The sequence below is a fragment of the Mandrillus leucophaeus genome, unplaced genomic scaffold (assembly GCF_000951045.1).
Source record: "Mandrillus leucophaeus isolate KB7577 unplaced genomic scaffold, Mleu.le_1.0 Scaffold189, whole genome shotgun sequence".
Classification (NCBI taxonomy): Eukaryota; Metazoa; Chordata; class Mammalia; order Primates; family Cercopithecidae; genus Mandrillus; species Mandrillus leucophaeus.
In genome coordinates this window covers 858303-863634 of record NW_012101909.1, presented here as the reverse complement: position 1 = coordinate 863634, position 5332 = coordinate 858303, and the positions used below count along the sequence as shown (strand labels likewise).

Genomic DNA, 5332 nt, shown 5'->3' with positions numbered 1-5332 from the left:
GGTTTCTCCACGTTGGTCAGGCTGGTCTTGAACTCCCAACCTCAGGTGATCTGCCCGCCTTGGTCTCCCAAAGTGCTGGGATTACAGGCGTGAGTCACCGTGCCCGGCTACAAAATTTTTAAAAATTGCTTGTGGTCCCAGGTACTTGGGAGGCTCAAGTGGGAGGATTGCTTGAGTCCGGGAAGTTGAGGCTGCAGTGAGCTGTGATTGTGCCATTGCATTCCAGCCTGGGAGACAGAGTGAGACTCGGTCTCAAAAAAACAAACAAACAAAACAAACAAACAAAAAAAACAACAAAAAAAACAACGAAACAAAAAAATGAAACTGTCCTTTGCATTTATTTTCACTTTTTCTTTTTTCTTCCTTTTTCAGAACTTACAGACTTTCTAAATAGATGGAGTTTCTGGGGGATCACCTGGTTGGAAAGAGAGATTTGGAGCTGGGTTTCAGAGTACTTTATCCAAGACAGATGAGTCTTAATTGACCAGCCCAGAGAACCAGGGTGGGGAGCTGGAAGTTTGTGGGGGAAAGGGGCCCCCCTCCCAGTCACCCTTGGCTCCATTTTCATGGTATCCTTCTGCACTGTTCCATTCTGGTTCCACGTGAACCTGCTGCTCTGGAAAAATGAGTCTGTTGAGATGGAAATTTCACTTGTATTTGACCACTGAGAGTCTGTGGCCTAGAAGGTGCTGGCCTGGAGTGCTGCCATCAGAGCGGCAGCCTCGTTCTAGAGCATTCTGCCTGAGCCCAGCATGGAGCAGAGAGCTGAAATCATGAGTCATTCTACTGTCACTCCTCCAGAGCCTGCAAGGGAGTACTGGGGGGTCATCCATGTCTGACAGGCGAGGACAATGGGGCTCAGTGAGGTTACATAACTACCTGAGGGTCACTCTGCTAGAGAGAGGCAGAACTTGGTCCAACATCAGATCTGTCAAACCCCAGAGCCCCCGGTCCTGACAACTGTCTGATCTTCCACTACTTAGAGTCCTTAGAATGCTTCTGGATGTCCTTGTGTTGGAGGAAGCCATTTAATCCCATGGAATGACGCTGTGAGGCAGAGCGAGTCCTGTTAACCCTGGAAGCGGTGACTTGTCTGAGGTTCTGTGGCTACTATTGTGCAGAAGGTCAGCATTTCCCCGGAGGCCACTGGCAATCCTAGTGGCTGCTGGCTATGGTAGGGGTGGGTGGTTATGTTGAGGGAGGCCAGGTTGCCCCCTTTTTTTTTTGAGTCAAAGTCTCGCTGGAGTGCAGTGGCACAATCTCAGCTCACTGCAACCTCTGCCTCCCAGGTTCAAGCAATTCTCCTGCCTCAGCCTCCCAAGTAGCTGGGACTATAGGAGCGTGCCACTACACCCAGCTAATTTTTGTATTTTTAGTAGAGACGGGGTTTCACCATGTTGGCCAGGCTGGTCTTGAACTCCCGACCTAAAGTGATCTGCCCGCCTTGGCCTCCCAGAGTGCTAGGATTACAGGCCTGAGCCACCACGCCTGGCCTTAGGTTGCCTAATTCTTAGTAATCTGAGATGGAAGGGAGGGGGCAGCCCAGAGCCCAAAAATAACGGTTCCTCCCCTCGTCTCCCCTACTTTCATCATCTGTAGGGTGGTTCTCAAAATCATGTCCATTTTACAGGGCAAATGGTAGAAGTAACCTGCTCAGTCAGGATAGATCAGATTACAGTCAAAGCCAGACCAGCCACACCCTGATGCTACTGTCCAGGCCACTACGGCTGGCAGGTACCTGCTGCAGGCTTAGCCCCAGGCTAGGCGGTATATCAGGTGCAAAAAATGATGGTGAAGAGTGATTCTGACAGGCTTGGCTCTGGACTCTAGGGCTATGACAGAAATTGAGAGGATGACAAATATGATGTAGTAGTAATCCTACAGATAGGCCAAGGGCAGACATGTTTGTAGGAGAGTGTGTGTGAGCAGGGGAGTCTTGACCCACAGCGGGAGGCCGGGATGGAGTTGGTAGTGAGGGTAGTGGTGATGGGGGTTGTGTCTGGGCTGAGCTGGTTTTATGGGGGAGATGGCATTTCAGGAGCTTGTAGAGCTAAGTATTGGATACACAGAAGACTTTGAGGCAGAAGTAGGGTCCCTTCTGCTCCTACAGAGGAAGGGGAAGAAGCAAGTAACTGTCCCATTTAATAATGGAAATACAGTAGTAATAAAAATATTAGTAATTAGGGTATCAAATACCCTAGCCTCCAAAAATATGCAAAGGCCATTTGCTGCAGGAAACTGACTTACTGGTATTAAACAGGAGAAGGGGCTGGGTGCGGTGGCTTACACTTGTAATCCTAGCACTTTGGGAGGCTGAGGCGGGTGGAGAACCTGAGGTCAGAAGTTTGAGACTAGCCTGGCCAACATGGTGAAACCCTGTCTCTACTAAAAAATACAAAAAATTAGCCGGGCGTGGTGGCATGCGCCTGTAATCCCAGCTACTCGGGAGGCTGAGGCAGGAGAATCGCTTGAACTCGGGGGGCAGAGGTTGCAGTGAGCCAAGATCGCGCCACTACACTCCAGTCTGGGTGACAGAGCAAGACTCTGTCTCAAGAAAAAAACAAAACAAAACAAAAAACAAAGAAACAACAATAACAACAAAAAACAGGAGAAGGACCCAAGATGGTATCTCAGTAGTCAGGGGCCTACTTCAGTATTCCCGCAGCATTGGTTAGATCAGACTGTCATGGAATCTTTTAAAAACTCAGTGTATTAGTCCACATTCACTCATTCATTTTCGGACAGTTGTGATCTTAGTAGTGATTTTTTCTTTTCTTTTCTTTTTTTCCTGCAAGAGGCTGGGCTGTTGTCACTACCCCACAACCTCTCAAATCCCTTGAGGACTCAGGTAGCAGAAAGTAAATACATGAATGAATGAGTGAAATAACATATACAGATAAACTACTTAGCTAGCACACACTACGTTCTCAGTGATTCTCAATGAGGCAGTGGTGGCTGTGGTTAAGAAGTAAGCTCTGCCTGTGTTGTAATCCAACACTGCCACTTACTTGGATGTGTCATCTTGGGCAGGTCACTCTGTGCCTCAGTTTCCACCTTTGCAACTTGGGGCTAGTAATGCCATCCAACTCATAGGGTTGTTATGAGTTGTAAAGAGGATTCAAGGAATTTAACCCATTTAAATGCAAAGTGCCTGGTATGTAATAGGCATTCAATAAAAGTTATTTTCTTTTCATAATTATTCTTGTAGTTAGGGATGAAAAACTCGAACTCCTGTAGGCAGTCAGAAAAAATGAGTGAAGTGGGGGAACTAATGGGCCTGGTCTGAAGGGGGATACTGATGTTTAGGGGAGTACGGACCCAGTGGTGTAAGATTTTCAGAATCTCCTCTTGACGGGTCTCATCCGAGGTTCCAGCACAGCTCTGTAAAGGTGAAAGCTTTATTATTATTATTTTTCTTCTCAAAACACTGCAGTGCTTTGGGTGAGCGCGGGTCCTTGGCCAGATCTTGCGTCGTGAGATGCGTCTTCAGCATCTCCTGCTTCTCCTTGGGAAGCCCTCTACCCGCCAGTTGGCCCGCGCCCTCCTCCCCTTTCTCGGGGTTCGATCCACCTCCTTTCCCCTACCCTCCTAAGGGCTGACTGCAAATCGGAGGGCGACTGCAGAGGCGGAATTCGGGGCAGAGCGGCGTCTCCCCTCCGGGCCCCGTCCCACCAGCAGGTGGCGGTCGATCTGCAAGGCCTGCAAGGTGCCCGGGCAGAAACTTGAGCAGATGTTGGTGCCGCTGCCCAAGAAAACCTCAGCCTAGTCTCCCCGAGCTCAGCTGAGTCTCCGCGAGCCCAGCTGTCCGCATCCGCGAAAAAGCGGGGAGAGAAGGGCGCGGGCCCTCCGCTGGAGCGACTCAAAGATTCAGACACCGCGAGCTGCTTTCGGAAGGGCTTCAGGAGGGGGTGAGTACTGAGCAGCGCACAGAAACGGGAGCGCTGTCCTTTGTTGAAGGCATTGTCCTTGTCTTGCATTGAGTGGCTTTCACACACCCCGGGAAAGACATTTCTGGAAGGAGACGGTCTCAACAGAAGGAGGGAGCGCGGGAAAGAAGCCCGGGGAGCTGGCGCCTTCACGCCCCGCGGTCTGCAGCGGGAGGAGCGCGGGTTCCATCGCGCCAGATGGCGCTGTCTGGCTTTTCTCGGGCCTCGGGCGCCAGTCTCCAGAGGTCTCCGGCGCAGCAGCCTCTCTAGCCGGCCGACGCAGGCTCTGTGTTTCCGGGCGGAAGTGAGGCGCCGAGCGGAACGGCCTCTGGTGACATTTTCTTGGGGGCGGCGCGGACGACTGAAGGGACTTGGTGGTAGAGGCTGCGGAGGCGGCGAGGTTCACTTTGGTCCCGGCAGGGGCTCTGACCGCGACCCTCTCTGCTCGCCGCCGGCGCTTGTTCCGAGGAGGAGAAGGCGGCGGTGGCCGTCGCGTCCTGAGTCACCGCAGCGGGGAGAGTCTAAGCCGGGGGGTCGGTGCGTGCCCCGACGGGGCGCGCGCGGAGCGAGCGAGGAGGCACGGAGTCGCAGCGGAGCGCAGGTGAGGCGGGAAGGGGCGCAGGGCCGCGGCCTGGCTACTTGTCGAGTTGCGGAGCCCGGGCTGCGTCCCAGGGATGGGTCGGGGCGAGTCGGAGGGCTGCGGGCCGCGGTGAGGGCTCTGCGGCGTCCGGACGCTGGGATCCTGGCGGGCCTGGCTGGTGGGCGCCGGGAACTCGCAGCCTGGACTGGCGTCTGACGCGGGGGCATCGCACCGCTCCAACCTCCTTGCTCGTCAGCCGCTGGTGACCCTAGCGTCCTCCCGGCCCGGCGGAGTTGGCTACGGCACCTCAAGCCCCCAGACGCTGGGGCCGGGTCGAGGCAAGTCCTTTTCCGTGGGGTACTAAGGAGAGGCTGGAGGTGCCGCAGTCCCCGGGCTGCGGGGGGAAGCGGCTTCACGGCCTTGGAGTTGTCTTCACGCAACTTTCTGGCTCCTAGGCCCGCCTGGGAAGCAGTGGCGGCAACTCCGCCAGCTCCGTGAGCCGGGGGTCTGGCGCCGATACCTGCCCCTGCAGTGGAGAGCTCCAGGGCTGCGGCCGCAGTGGCCTTGGAGGAGGGAGAAAAGGCTTTCTTAGGCTTGGCGCCGCCTGCCTCTCGGCGTTTCCACTACCTTCGGTCGGCAGGCGCCTCCGGTCAATGGGAGAGATGTGTCAGTCTCCAAAATTGACCGCTTCTGGGGAGTTCGTCAACTTTATTTCAAAACCGGTGAGGATGTACACTGACGAACCCGGCTTAAAGACTATCGCCTTTACGCAAGCCATTCATTCTCACTTTTAAATTGTCCGCCTACCCCCCGCCTCCCTCCCGCC

The 5332-nt window shown here is 54.1% G+C and overlaps 1 protein-coding gene across 2 annotated transcripts in view; it reads left to right on the top strand.

Annotated features, from left to right (window-relative positions):
* The first annotated feature begins 4217 nt into the window (after positions 1 to 4217).
* LOC105538274 (chromosome unknown open reading frame, human C18orf25) overlaps positions 4218 to 5332 on the top strand; it is a 117341-nt gene continuing 116226 nt past the window's right edge. For both annotated transcript variants that reach the window (XM_011978084.1, XM_011978083.1), the window contains exon 1: positions 4218 to 4527. The gene's annotated coding sequence lies outside the window, so the exon portion shown is untranslated. The remainder of the gene's footprint in view (positions 4528 to 5332) is intronic.